Source organism: Temnothorax longispinosus, chromosome 5 (assembly GCF_030848805.1).
Source record: "Temnothorax longispinosus isolate EJ_2023e chromosome 5, Tlon_JGU_v1, whole genome shotgun sequence".
Lineage (NCBI taxonomy): Eukaryota > Metazoa > Arthropoda > Insecta > Hymenoptera > Formicidae > Temnothorax > Temnothorax longispinosus.
Window position 1 is genome coordinate 2,358,341 of NC_092362.1, and position 16,345 is coordinate 2,374,685.

The following is a 16,345-nucleotide window of genomic DNA, read 5'->3' on the forward strand; positions in this document are numbered from 1 at the left end:
AGTTTAACTCTTAATACAAACTTATTATTATATAACTGATTGACGTCAAATAATAATCATATTTATATTTTATATCTCTGCGCTTCCACTCAGAATATTGAAGCTCAGCAAACACCAAATAACATGCAACTTACATGCAAGTTATAATTCCCTACAACAATACATGTAATGCAATATAACACATGTGTTATAATGCATTTACATTGTTGAGAAGAAATTGTAACTTGCATACAAGTTGCATGTTACTTGGTGTTTGCTGAAAATATTAAACAGATAAACACATCTCTGAAATAGTTCATGGATCTCATATGAAATAAAGATATAAAGAAATCGTGTTCCATGATAGCAATTGCTATATTGTTCAGAAATGATACAAGCAGATTAAATTGAAGATAGTTATTTTGTTTTCATCTCGTAGAGGAAGAAGTCTTTTTTAATCAATTGGAAGACAGCAGCCTCTTCTGCGTGAACATTAAATTTAATTATTAAGCCGTGTTATAAGTAGATTAAAAGAGAGAAAGAGAGAGACACAGACAGACAATTATCCTTAGGCATGTCTATGTGCGGTTTGAGATAAGTATTGCCGTTCTTTTTGTAGTAGTCGTCATCAAGTAGAAACAAAACACAATCCGCGCATTTAGTGCATAGGTATTTCGTTTCATTTCTCACGGCATTGGCATACTATTCCGTCGCTTTAATGTGGCTGCAAGCTGATGTAGAAGCAAGCTGCAAGCTGATGGAGCATGTGAAATCGCGTGATTAGCGTTAGCAGTACATCCAAAACGAATAAGAGTCACAAGCGGATCTACGGGATAATATTGCATGTAATAGAAATAAGATAAAGGACTGAATTATTTATTTTTTAATTTATTTTTGACATAGATAGAAGGGAATAAAGCTAAAGCTTTTTTTTATTTATTTTGCTAAATTAAGGAAGTAAATGATGCTATATATGTATAAGAAGAATTCGTTTAGTTATGCAAGAACATGGAATATTAATAAAGGCTTTTCCCCAGTGCTCTCGAGAGAAATAATTAATGTAACAAAACATGCATATTTGAAAGTGTGAGTGTATTACGGTGTATCGCGCGATTGTATAAGGAATTTCAACGCTCATGTATAATAACGCAATTTCTAACCCGAAATATAATTTACCCTCAAGACTTCATTACGATGAAAATATTTTCAGCGAGTTATCGGATAATAACGGATTAAATGATCTATATATGGAAGAGAAGAAGAGAAAAGCGATATTCGCATGTATTTTACTTCCGAGTCGCTTTGTTTGCAATCGTTTTGGTTCGATCTTAATTCGCGAGTTAATCCCAAACGCCGTATATCAAGATAAAAACATGAATATCTGACGCTCAGTTTAATAATCTCAAATGGTCAAGGATTTTCATATCTGATGCAGAAAATAGAGAAATGTCGAGAGATTTTGCTGAACTCTCGCAAAGATAATTGATAACTTGTAATATTTGACTTGCTAGACATAGAATGTATTATGCTACTAGATTTTCTAATGTTAATTCTCATGCATCTTCTTTTCTTCTCCTATCTCATTTGCAATTTATTTAATAATTCGTATTAAAAATTCGTCTTATTCTCTTTTCACTAGCCATGTTACAAATAAACAGTTTACAGATAAATTCCCGTATGTTTTATACGTAAGTTATTACTTATATTAGCGCGATAATTGATAAAATACAATGATTCACGTTAATACATCGGTGCACAGATAACCAATTATTTTAACGGCTCTATTTACTTTGAAAAAAATGATATGTTGGTTATTTTTATATACAGATTAAAAATATCCATCTGTTTGCGATTAATTTATTGTTTAATTATTGCGTTTTATTTGTTCACATGTGACAGCTTTTTATTACAAATATCGTTTTGCATCAGATTTTTAATGCGCAATGCGTTACATTTATAGGAGACGAGAAGGAAGTCAAAATTATCTTCGTATTTTTATCTACTTTTACTTGAAAACGTGATAAAAACTTTTACGTGATAAAAACAGTACAAAACTTTCTCATTATAACACAAATTATTCTGATTATACCAAAAATTATTTCGCACTTTTCGCACATGTGCTATTTTTCAGGGTATTCTATTCTTAAAAACGTGAAACGTTCCGAGAATTTTATGCGCAGGCTGATAATCGGATGAGGCGACTTGCTACTTTAACTTGCGATCGACTCCTTAATATGATTTATCATATTAACGCCTCGAGAACGTCTCTTAAAAGTGCAGCCCTGTATCGAATGTATCCCGTAAAACTCTCTCTAAGACTCACAATTAGCTAATGCGTTTTCAGACTTTCCGAGAAGATTCCATTCTCCGGAGATGCGAGAAAAGCCGTCCATTACGGCTGCGAATTTAATTCTGACCAGTTACGGTTTGTTAGCAAAAATACGCTGAGAATAAGTCGGCAATATTGGTTAAAGTAATTCTATTTACGACTACGTTAGATTATCATTTCAACTTACAATTGCGCTTGTAAAATAAAAGTACTTATAAACATAAATGTAACGTGATAGAAAGAATAGAGTTTTGCTCTCTCAGGACGACTTTCAAGAGATCTAGTTTCCGTGAAATCGTGTTACATAGACGTTTCAAAAGATACTAGACAGTACAGAAAGTTGTTTTATGAAATGTCAATGGAAATTTTTCTTCTACATATATATCAATAGGGTACAAGAGCAAACCAGACGCGAAGAAAATTAATGGTCGATGAATTTCAAAGTAAAACAAAAAAGAGCTTGATTATTTTTGTGTAAAAAGGGAAGATTATGATATTATGAAACAAATATAATTTCGCGAAAATATGTATATTTCAAAGACAGTTTTGTGTATCAATCACGATAATTCAGATAATAATTACAAGGATGCAATGATAAAAATACTTATCGAAGAAGATGAAGTGACAGACGAAAAATCGCGTGTGAATATATGCTGATGCGTCTATCAAAGTGTGCCGAGAATATGCCTATATAAGGGAAGTTTTTATATTCCGTCGCTTTCTCTTCTGTCTTCGGTGCAGAATTTTAAAGCTTTTGTGCGTCATAAAAGACGTATGTGCTTTGGTTATCAATCTCGAGCGAAAAGCATAGAAGCACGAGTAAGAAAATATCGCCTGTGCGTAATAAAAGTTCTTGAGATATCTCATTAGCCGAAAAAAAATATATCAGAGTTAGACATCTGCGAGAAATGTAAAAAAAAAATTTATTCGCGGTGTATTTAGATATTAAAACTATTACTACTCTAAATATTTTTTTCAGGCACCGTCTGATGAGAAATTTTAATAAATATTTCTTGAATTTGATTATACATATAAGAAATATGAAATTTTGATAATCAGCTAATGTCAAAATTTAATACGACGTATTAAACTATTTAACGACGCAAAATACGAAAAAAGTACAAGAGAACTTTTTTGTAAGAAATAAAATTTTGCATCGAATACGTATATAAAAAAATTTTTTCCGATATTGGAAACCTAAGAAATAAAATCAAAACAAAATTTAAAAATAGCGAAAATGTGGGAAAAAAGATTTTTTTTACATTTTTGCGTACAACTTTCTTTTTAGCAGTCTAAGCGATTTTTTTGTTCTGAGATAAAAGAATGTAGACATTCTAACGAAAAAAATGCTGGATCGAAAACATTTTTACGATCAATAGTGACCAAAATATCGTTCACGCAAGTTGAATGGTTTTAGTCGGTTTTTCAGTGTTTTGCTTTTATTTTAATTTAATGTTATTTAAACTGGGTTTTTTTTGCAATTGTCAACGAAAACATATATATTTCTTAAGAAAAGTCTTTTTCAGGCACAAAAACTAAACAATTTTCAATATATCGGTAACGAAAAATTATATACTTTATGGCATTTCCCGGAAAATTCTACCTCTACTTTTTGAAGGCAGTAAAATATCTGTTTATAGCGTCGTCTACAATGGCAGCAGGAATATGCCAGTAAGACGTAATCAGCAAGCTACTGACCAACCACTGTCGATTATTCTTGAATTGTAAAAATCCCAATAGCCAATAACTTACTGCTTACGTCTTACTGTATACTCCTGCTGCTATTGTATAGACGGCGCTTTAGTGCTGGTCTACAACTTTGCTTTAAAGGATATTTAAGCTAGAAAGCCGTAAGAAATTGACCAATCACAATTGAGTATTCTCCTCACATTCCATTGTGACTGGTCAATGTCTTACGACTTAGAGCTTAAATATCCTTTAAAACAAGGTTGTAGACCACCATTTATGCGTCGTCTATAATAGCCGTAAGAGTATGCAGTAAGACGTAAACAGTAAGCTATTGACCAACCACAGTCGATTATTCTTGGATTGTAAAAATCCTATTAGTCAATAGCTTACTGCTTATGCCTTACTGCATACTCTTACGGTTATTGTAGACGACGCATAAAAGTTATGTATTTTCATTGATAATTGTACAAAATCCAGGTTAAATAACATTAAATTAAAATAAAAGCAAAACACTGAAAAACCGACTAAAACTATTCAACTTGCGTGAACGATATCTCAGTCACTATTGGTCGTAAAAATGTTTTCGACCCCGCATTTATTTCGTTAGAATGTCTACTTTCTTTTATCTCAGAACGAAAAAATCACTTAGACTGCTAGAACAAAAGTTGTATGCAAAAATGTAAAAAAAATCTGTTTTCCCAAATTTTCGATATTTTTTAATTCCGTTTTAATTTTATTTCTTGAGTTTCTGATATCGGAAAAAATTTTTTTATATACGTATTTGATGCAAAATTTTATTCCTACAAAAAAGTTCTATTGTGTTTTTTTCGTATTTTGCGTCGTTTTCGAGATATTTCAAAAACAATGAAAAATGATATTTTTTGTTAATATCTCAGAAGTGCACCCCTTAATTTAAGCATTTTTGTTTTTTAAATTATTTTAGTGTCGAATGATCGTATGAATCAATAAAATTCCATTAAAGAATTAGTTTCTTTTAAAAACACATAGACAATAGCCTATATATAACTTTTAACGGGCGGTAGCAGGGAATTACTAAATTGTTAACAGTATAGTGCAATCTTTAAATGTATTTACTTCCTATCTCTAATAACATCGTCGCGATGCGACGAGCAAATGTCATTTGCCACGCGGGATCTTCTCTAATCTTCTTCTTTCAAGCTCGACCGACCATAATCCACAGAGATTTATCGCGGCCAGCCGTTGCAAAAAGCCGAACGCTATCTTTTCTTAAAGGTTAGACATTGCGCGCTGTTGCAGTTAAGGATACTTGCCCTTTTCCTTTGTTCTCTCTAAGAAATCACAGAGCTTTTTCTTTGTCGCGTTTACGTGGAATGGAACAGTATATTTCCTTCTTCTCCATGTTGAAGGTGTTTCGACATCTTCAAAAAAGAATGAAAGCAAGCTATAATTTTTTCCATCTTATAAGATAGGCTTATATTATTAGTATAATAAAGAATTCAAGTTTCGTTATCATTATATATCAAAATACATATATAAAATAAATCTATGCAAAAAAGTAACAGATTGCCTGAGTCGAAATGGTCAAGTCTGATTTGATAAAATTTTGGCCTTAAGCACCGATTTATAATCTGAACGAAACTTCATCGAAATGATTAAAAATTGACTGCGAGACATAATAGCGTAAGTATTGATTTCATTCTATAAATGTATAGCGTTTTAATGCGAGATTCGCTCGAGTTGCCAAATGTTTTCCGATTCCTTCTTCTTTCTTTCTGTTTTTGCCGACCGCATTATCGACGTTTGCATTTTTATCGAGGAAAACCTTAGCAGCCATCAAGGGTTCGAAGAAACCGGTAGCGGTCATTAATCACTTGTACTTTACGAATTCTTTTTTGCACGAAGTACCTATCGATTTAATAAGCGTTTAGCGTGCAATAGCTCATTTAAAGCAGTCAGATGTTACTCTCTTTTTTCTCTTTCATTCTTTACTTCTCTTTTTTACTTTTGAATAAGATATTTTATATGTAATATATATATATGTAATGTATATAATAGATTAGGTATATATAATACCTAATTAAATCATATTTTGATATTATCTTCTTGTATTTTTATTATTATTGAGAAAAAAACACGAGAAAATGTCGTTGTTTTCAAATAAATAAGTAAAATGGAGTAAAGCTTATTATTATCAATGTATCTAATATTGTCAGTATAATGATTTCTTTACCTACTTTTTATTTTTTGTCTTGGAATTTTATTTTTTACGATACATTTCCGACGTACAATTTTCGCTAAACTACATTTTAAACAAGACTCATCAAAGGAATCGTCCAAGAAATAACGAAGGATAACGTTTTCGTTGAAACTCGGAACCGCGTAATCATCTCCTCATGTTTGTGCGCAAGTTTTCCTCTCGAGAATTTCTAGTTTCGCGAAGTTTCTCCTTCACTGTCTTTTAAAATTAAGAGCGGACGGATTTACAAAAGAGCGCCGTGCGGTACAAAGTTTATGGATTTATCAGACAACATACGCATCGTCCTTTGTTACCGTTTTTACCGTAAAACATCCAGCCTCGTTTATTTTTCGCACAGGCCGAACACGTGCAAGTCGGAGTTATGTTGACGAGTCTCATTATCCGATTACGAGCAGTAATTTCGAAAAAATTGCCTACGGATTTGGCCATTAAAACGATATAACGTTCTCGTGGCTACCTAAGAGCCCATTATGGTTTGGTCAACGAACACAATCGCGACAATCTTTTATCGTTCAACGCTATTAAAATAAACGAACCGAAATTATGACTGACGTTCTTGCTAATATCGTTGCTCAAATGGTATCATCGGATCCATAAAAATCTGTCGCGCAATGACACGAAATTAAGTCATCCGTAAACGCGGATGACACAGCGATTAAACCTCTACATATTGGATACATCGAATGAATATGGAAAAATAAATATTAATATTAATATCGAGAATAACATGTAAAAAGCTCAGCATATTCAATACATATCAAAATCGATCGCCGATATTCAAAGAAACCGGTATAAAAAATTTTTTAATATACAAATATTTTTTTTGTGCGTGTGTTCTAAGCATTTTATATCGCGAAATATGAAAAGTAACCCAGGTAGCAGAGTGACGTCAAATAACGTCTTAATAACGTCTTAATGATGTATCTAGACGTCAATTAGACGTCATTAAGATGTTATTCTGCTACCTGGGTAATACGAGATGTTAATATTAATGAGAGATATGAATTCTGCCAGTCGCCTTTCGCGGTATTAATTGTTGCGACGAAATAGTTAACTTTATTTCTTCGTCTTTTTAGATTACGTCGAAGTGACTGCACGTATATAAAAAAAGTGCCGCATAATTTTATATAGATGTACTTGTTAATTAATCCATATATGATGTATTCAATTTTTATCTAGATGATCTTTTCAATTGGGATTAAATCGAAATTCGATCGAAGAGTATTTTTCTATTGTTACCGAATTCGTTGACGGCAGACGAAGATGCATATCGAAAACGATTCACGCGCGAATTGGTTATTAAGTTAAAATGGGCAACGCGGCAGATCTACATGTGGCGATGTACGTTTAATTGAAAACGTTTGAATGTGTGTGGCGTTTTACGAAAGTCACGAAGAAGTGCTCGCGTCAATAAGGCCTTTCACTCGGCTTAGCGAAGCGGATAAAAAACTTTTTCATTGATGCGTTTTTCTCGCCAGCGACGCACAATGCCTAATCGGACGAAACCTCAATATAGAAACATGTATATTTAGAATGTGCATGAATGTCGAATAATTAAATGATGAAAAGGTGTGAGAAAACTTCACGAACAATAATATTTGTAATTAAAGAAACAAGACACGCAGTTTAAGAAAATGATCCAATTTAATTGTTTTTTCGGAAAATGTTACATATAGAGCAAATAAATATATACTTTAAAAACATTTTTTGATTATTTTTATTACCGCGGAAAAATATCAATTTGTTAAAATGTCACGTCTTATCGATTTATTAAAAAAAAGTAATTTAAAAGTTATAACAAAAAGCACTTTATATTGATTGTAAAATAAAAAAAAAGTGGTAAAGCTTTCGCTTTTCAAAAATCCTTTCGGGCATTATTGTGTGACGGTATAGCGGTGACGGGTTTCTATCCGCAGAAGGGTAGTTTGTTCACCCACGGGGGAGAACCGGTTTTTTGGCAGCCGGCGTTTTCTCTCATTCACTTTTATCCTCCAGGGCAGCTGTTGAATAATTTTCACATTTTGAGCCGACGCACGTGCTCTCGATCCATCTCAAAACAATTTCAAAGAACCAACACCTTGCTCCCTAGAATAATATGAAAGGGCTGGCAGCTCTGTACTTTACGCAAACACACAATAAATTCTTTAAATAAAGATATGAATTACGTAGAAATAAATTTCTAGAAAAATATTGCAAGCATTACTTTCTCCATAAAGATTGAAAGCGTCGCTTCGCAATAATTTATGAAGAGAAACAATTTAAACGAAAGAATATACCTCTTTTATTATAAGTTTTATTGCACATATTTATTACACTTATTCTCTTTATTATATAATATTATGGAAAAAATTTAAACTTAATTGCGGTGATCTTACGTTAATTAGACATTAATAATATATGGTTTATTAGTAACCAACAATGGTTTATTGCACGCTTCTAGACTTTCTAGTATTTAATTAAGTGAATACTATTATGTTTATAATTCTATTGTATAAATTTTACCTAATGGCATACACATTTGTGCCATCGAGTCGATAAATGTCGATGGAACATCGGTGTCACTTTACTACTTCAGAGATTTTGATGAAATCAATGATATGGCAAAGGGCAGTTGTGGTCGGTGAATCATAGATAAAGGAATTTATTTTGCGGCGTGCTCTCTTTTATGAGAACTTTCACACGATTCTCGATTAGTCGCCGTCAGTCTGAAAAATTCTGCGTACGCGACCGCTTACGTATGTGTGTGTGTGTCCTCAGAGAATTGCTGGAATTTCAATATACCTCAACATTCGAATAACTCGCTCAAATAATTCGAATGTTTTTATATTTGAGTGAATCCTTCGCGCGTAATCGCACATTCGATGCGAATAAAAACCGCGTAACGACTCTTTTGTACATCTGATATTCGTGTTTTTAGTGGTGTATACAGCTTCAATTAGCAATTCGTGCAACTACGCGGCGCAAGCTATTGCGCGTATTAATTACATTATACTTTTAATCGCGCAATGTCGCGAAAACGTCTATAGCATTGAATAATATAGCGATGGTACGAATAAATAACATTGAATCTTCCAGTGCTTCTCTCTCTCTCTCTCTCTTTCTCTATCGCCTGCCTTTACGCAAATTCGTGATTATTCGAAATTATATCTCTGCTTTTTATTATTATGAGAGATGAAATATTCTCTCTTGCAAAAAACAGCGTCGTAAAAAGAAAGTTTTTCAGAGGTAGCGCAAGATGACGTCACAAGCGGAAATTGCGACACGTGCATGTGCTTTTTCTTGGTACATTTTCTACATTTCTCTCTAAAATGTTGAATTAATCTCTAAATTAAATGACATCCTAATTTTTTAGTACTGGCCCGTATGGCCTTCGTTGAATGACGCCCACCTTTTTAAACGATTCTAGATATACATGTATACGTCAGCCTACACTGTTTATCGAGTATATTTATGACGGTTAATAATTAGTTAAAAGCATGGTTTATCCATAGCTTCCCTCAGCTTCAGAATAGATGGAAATCCAACGAGATATAGCTCGCGTCAGAACATTTCATTACCGCCGCTAATAGCCGCTGATGTGCGAATAAAAAAATATATGTAACTCACAATCAAGTCGAGATTCCCTAAAATAAAATTCCGAATCTTAGAGGTAGGTGAAAAATATTGTAGTTATTTAAATGGGCGAGAGCTTTATGGCCAATAATACATTCAGTGAATGCGCAATAAAGCCGTTCACGTAATATGCTAAAATCGTATACAAAACAAATATGGACGTTCCATTTAGAACCGTCTTTGTTAATTGATAAATTTGAATTGGAAAACAGAAATGGTTAGTACTCGGGTTTTTTTGTCTGCAATGAATTATTCAGCTGACATATTCATTATTTTAACTTTACACGAGATTTGATATTTATGGAATTTTGCATTAAAAAAAATACTAAACAAATTTCAGGGATTAAAAACGAATTTTTTTTAAATAAATAGAAGATATGTGCAAATTTTTTAATGTTCGAGCTTTGTAAATTATTATTTTGCGCAATATAGAAAGAGACACCCCGTGACTCGCGACATTTATATATCGTGTTATATTCACAACGACAGAAATCATTTAAATTTTTATTTCCGATGAAAAGATCGGTAAAGTACGTAAGACCACGAACTAAGATAGAAGACTTATAAGGACTTTGACTCTTAAAAATGATTGTTCATTCTGTAAAATTGGCTTTTTGCTTGTCACGGCGCGCTCGTTTGTTGCGAAGGGAAAGAAGTTCATCTCCTCGTAATGAGCGGTGACAGTTCCAGGCAATGTCGAACTCTTTTTGCTGGCCTATTTTTTTAAACACTGTTACATGCTAAAGCAGATATATTGTACTATAGAGATGATATTGAACTTTTTGAAAAAATATGCCGCAATAGGTAGTACATTCGTAATTCTATTTAAATCATTAAAAGTAATTTCTAGTTATCTAAAAGCACTCTTTCTGAAAGATCTGTAATAAATCACCTTTATAAAATTAAAAATAGATTGCATTCATACATTGCTTTTACATATACTGTATAGATTAGAAAAGTTTAGTTTTTAGAAATATTTTTCTTAAGAATATTTTTTTCTTGGCTTAACAATTGTACTACAGAACCATATTATACTTTATTGAATATAATATTTATAGCATATTGTAATATTGTCTAAATCTTAAGAAAGTAGCACATTTAAGAATAATTCGTTTATTCTGGTAATTATTTCGACAGGGTGCGATTTGTATTTATTAAAATGTTAAATATCTGCTAGATATGAGTTTTTGAAGGGAGAAATCCGCTAACCTTAAGAAAGACCGAGGGAAACTTTCTGAATGATTCCTATAAAGGAACTTCGGTCCACAAAACCGCAGAAGTCACAGTAGGAAGATTTTTTGTTAAAACTCAATTTGTAACTTCAGAATGGCAGGATATCGCGTTTCGTGATCTTTACAAGATTTTTAGAAGATCGTTATCTCTATGAATATATATCCGAGGAACATGTCTCAGTAGTCGAATTTATAAAGACACTCAATTACAGATTGTAGGGAGATTCAGATTCGAATTCTAGCTTGGGTGATGTTTTTTGCAATACATTTTTTGCACTGATTAAAAAAAATACTTATAAGTATCACAAATTAAATTAATTATTATTATAGATTTAAGTATGTGGATTTACTGTAAAAAAAACTGTGTTTCAAGACCGACAAATAATCGGCGCGCAGTTTTCTGAGTTGTAAAAAGTATACAAAAAATTAACACAAAAATATTATTATAATAGACTATCAAAATCCAGCTTAACCGAAAATGGCAACTTCTCTATTATTTATAAGATTTATATCGACCCAATATCACGTATTATTGTTTAATATATGTAGTTATATTCTCTGCAACTTTAGACGAATATATTTAGCAAAGAAGTCTCTTTTGCATGTGATTATCAATGCTTATTTCTACATAAATATATACATATATTTGCATCGCTAAATTATTTTCGAAAAATTAGAGAACATGCCATTTATGATCTGGATTGAATCTTGGTAGTTTAATAATAATATTGTGTGAATTTTGTATACTTTTTCCAAACTTACAATCGGTAAACTGCCTTTTCTCAAATTGATTGTATATTATAAATAATAAGTCCTATATATCTCATTTATTATTATTATTTTTAAAAAGTTTTCTTCACTTTGTTAAAATATTTTTAAACAATATTGCGTAGTGCTTCCTCTTTAAAATGTTGTGTAATAGACCTTCTCTTTTCTTCTTTCTGAGTTGTAACAGTGATGAAATTTTCTCATCAGTCTATACGTGAGTTTTCTTAAGTTCATGTCCTGAAATTTATTCATCATTGCATAGATATTTAGTATGCAAACCTTCAGTAAAGATCTTTAGTAGAATTGGATTCAAAGTTAATTTATTTTGCGACGTCTATACGACGATTCTTAAAGATATTTCGTTAACTTTTCATTTCAAACTTTCGCAACCAGACGTCATGACAGAACAATTTAATCAAATGCTAGTCTATTATGAACGAGCAAGTCGCTGTACAATAGATTTACTTGCTGAAAATCGCCTTGAGGAAGTCGCGTTTTATCTATGTAGCGCTTTATGCGCATATTCTAAATTAATAAATTTCGAGATGCATGACATTGTAATTTAATCCGTTATCACAGAAGGGAAATATGCCAGTCTCCAAAACAGCCGAGTTTCGAGTTTCAAAGCTTTCGTCCAATTTACTGCAAATCGCGGAAAATCCCGAAAAAGCTCTGTTCTGAGGATTGCTAGCTTCAAACGGATATAGGAAGAAGAGATAAAGGACCAACGAGGAATGTATGATTGCGTGCATTAATTCGAACAACGCGAATAATTGTGCGTGACTTTTCAATCCCTTAAAGAATTAGCAATGAAATTGTAGCAGAGTATTTAAATACCGTGAGATCTTGCGACAATCACAGCGCAATAATTTCGTGGAAAGTCATTTTCGGAGAGTACAAATTCGTCAAAATTGCACGTACGAGACAGCGCTGTTTTTTGCAATTAATTTTTGTACATAATTATAATAATTACAAACATAAAATGAAACTATTTGAAATAAAATATGGATTGTGGAGAATAGTTTTAAAAAAATGCACGCTAGTGTAACGAACGTATTAAGTGAATTTCTGTCTAAGATATATCTATAACCAGCCTTACAAAGGCAACAGCCATGCCCGGTAGACTCCTTTTCATTACGAGACAAAACCCTCCTTACCAGAATTCAGAGATAATTCCGCCAAGTCAACTGTCTATAGATCTATAGGTCAAAGTGTCTTTAACTTTCCCTACCGTTGCAAGGGAGGGCTATTATTACAGCTATTCTATTTACACAATAAACTGTGAAATGTATATAACCCTTTATTATCATGGACATTAATCTTTAATTGACATTTTGCTTGCTTATTAAAAGAGGAATCCTTTTTATTTATAATATAATAATTCAATATAAGAATTATTTTACGTATAAAAGTAATTCAAAGATATTATTTTTAAAAGTTATTTTAATAAGAATTTATTTAAAATAATTTAATATAGGTTAATAAATTATTTAATAAACTTATTCATTGAATATACGTATACATATATGTTTATATATAATTTATATTGATCCAAATATTCATTATTAATGCAAATCGCAAATTTTCACCGAAAATTTCGCGATAAAAACCATCAATTACTGCAACTTCTTAATACGCAAGGTTAAATAGCTTAATGACTAAACCTTTAAATAGAATTAAGCTCATTCAGTATTAAATGAATGATAAAATCCTTTGTCATATAGTTACTTGGCAGAAGTTTAATTTATGAAGTTGCCTTCATTTTCTATCGTCCATGACTCGCGAAGATCGTTAGAATTTTGACATTTTAATAGAGAAAAATCGAACTCAAAGGATTTGAAATAAGATTAATGTCTTATTGTTAGACAGAAATTGATATAAATGAAGATAACATACTATAATATAATGTAATAAGTTTAATTAATGCTTCTCTCTCTCTCTTTCTCTCTCTCTCTCTCTCTCTCTCTCTCTCTCTCTCTCTCTCTCTCTTCATTTAGTTTTCTGAGCATGTTGCGTTTTTTTATCTTCGAAATAAAAATATTTGGACCTTGACTGATTGAGTAAGGGTAGCGTAATCAATCGTGGCGTCTTTCTTTATTGCTTCTTAATTGACATTACCATTGGTATCCAGACCGCTAATAACTCGCCAAGGAGTGGCGACAGCTGATACGCCATCGGCTCCTGGCTCTTCCCTTGAGAAAAGGTGAAGTATAGAAGAGCTAGCGCAACGGGACGCTTCACAAGATGCGCCGCAATAAACCCAAGGGGTGAGATCGCTCTTGGAAGTCGATTACTCGCTTCCTGCCTCGGAGAGAAGAAAGTAGTCGGCGGCCGCGAGGTTCACCTTAATCCGATTAAATACGTCATTCTCGGACAAGCTCTTTTATACTAGACCACTATACGAGGAAAACGCGACGCCGCCGTTTATCGATCTCGGATCAACGTGCTCGTTCCACTCTGCTGAATTACGTCTTTTTTATACGATGGATGATCGAATCGTCGACGACAATAATCGTCCCCTCTGCGATACACAACAATGTCGATGACCGGGATAAAAAAAATTATATCACGCTCTTCGCGAGAGAATGGGCGATCATCGCGTTATGCGACGCGTCGATAAACTGGCAGATAAAAAGATGGGGTCAAGAGACGTTTAATAAAGTGTCATCTCTGCAGTCGTGCTAAATCGGTCAAAATCGTAAATTACGCGACAGGCGATTCCAAACCGTGACCAAAAAATATTTATCGCGATTGATTTAATCGGTAAAATTTATAGTGCCTCGCGAAGAACACTCGAATCGTTTACCTCGAATATTTGTTCAAAATTCTAGGAAAATAATTATTTAACTTTTCAGAGCGTATCAGATATATAACTGTGTAAGTGCGTCATAAAGATATGTAAAAAATATATTTAAAAATTTAATATACTCTCTCTCTCTCTTTTCAAACATGAAATATTTTAAGTAATTAACATTCTTTTTTACAAGATTCAATATTTAATATAAAGTATATCAATAAATATTGGCAAAAAAGTTAAATAAAGAAGTTAATAAAAACATTGATTGAAGACTTTCACAATTTTTCGTAACAATATTCTTGTTCACGATTTCGTTTACGAGTAAGGATTGATTATTCGAGTTTTAAATTATTCGATACAAAACTTACACGCGCAGAGAGATGGAATATATTTTAGGGATATATTTTAGGAAAGGCTTATTAAATTATGACCGTTATCGAACATTACGATTTACACTCGGAGGTACATCAGGATCCACACAATACACTTCCTCCATACGGATTTTGCCACACATAATTCCATTCGCGCGCCCGTCAAATCGCGGAGATTGCATTAGCGTGGAAATTGCATTAGCTCAAGATTGCACTTCGTACGGTATGTTAAAAATATTATTTTTTACGCAAATTTTCCACATTAATTCCCGTATGTTCACACTACGAGATCAAATGAAAATTTATACTAATGTAACACACTAGAAAATTATGCAAAATTATGAAAGGGAGTAATATTTCTTTGGAAATTTTACATAAAAGTCTTCTCTCGGAACTTATACGATACAAGTGTGCATTTAAAGAAATGTATTGTATAATTATTTGTTACATAAAATCTTCCAGAACAATAACACATTTTCTTGGATTAATCTAGAGAGTTGCCCTTTCTTCTGTTAAATTTTAATTAAGTTTCTTTGTTTTCGTGATTTTTTTATTTCTAATATACTCGTAGTTTGCCTCTAAAGAAACGTTTCAAATTGAAATACTTTTAAAACGGTGTTCATTGGGAATTATATAAAACGTAAGATTGTTATTTACTTGATGCCTAAAATTTAATTTATGATAAACTCCGCATTTGCAGAGTTATAATTGAAACAATGCCTAACTGTTTATTCTTCCTTTAAGTTTTGACAAGAAACGTGCAACAAATACGTACAGCTATTGCCGATTACGCTTTACAATTCTATTTAATTTAAAGTAGCACGTTTCTCGCGGCCCCGTCGCCGATGTTTTAAACCGCTCTTCGTTCATCAACCTTCACTTTTCTTTCGAGAATATACCAGCCGAAAGAGGAAGTTAAATTAAGAGAAACTTCCTATTTGCGTTTTCCAGGAATCGGGTCAGTCGATTACGATCTTGCGACACGAACGTTCGCGATTAGCCAAGCGACTAGCAACGGTAAACAATATTACGATTCTCTAGCAACCGACAACTCGCTTTCCGCGATTTTCCCCTTTAGCACGTTTCTCGCGGGACGATTAGAGATATCGATTATTAGCGTACTCTGAAATTAATACTATCTTCAAGTGAAAAGGGCAAGTTGAAGGACTTCTTCAAGGAAGGATGGTTAAAGTTATTTTCGAATGCAGGGATTTTAATATCAAATTTCATTATTCATTCTCTTTTTGATATTCATCATTTAATAAATATTAAAAAATTTCAAATACTTAGAAATACGAGACATATATATATTACATAAGAGATTATCTT

The 16,345-nt window shown here is 32.5% G+C and overlaps 1 protein-coding gene and 1 long non-coding RNA gene across 5 annotated transcripts in view; one reads left to right on the top strand and one right to left on the bottom strand.

Moving 5' to 3' along the window:
- Positions 1–16,345, bottom strand: part of LOC139812906 (GTP-binding protein Di-Ras2) — an 88,606-nt gene that overhangs the window by 70,838 nt on the left and 1,423 nt on the right. Inside the window, exon 2 of one of the 4 annotated variants that reach the window (XM_071778092.1) lies at positions 5,290–5,397. The exons of the other annotated variants lie outside the window; for them this stretch is intronic. The gene's annotated coding sequence lies outside the window, so the exon portion shown is untranslated. The remainder of the gene's footprint in view (positions 1–5,289; positions 5,398–16,345) is intronic. 4 annotated transcript variants of the gene reach the window in all.
- The window catches only part of LOC139812912 (uncharacterized), a 132,711-nt gene that overhangs the window by 65,236 nt on the left and 51,130 nt on the right, over positions 1–16,345 (top strand). The gene's annotated exons all lie outside the window — the stretch shown is intronic.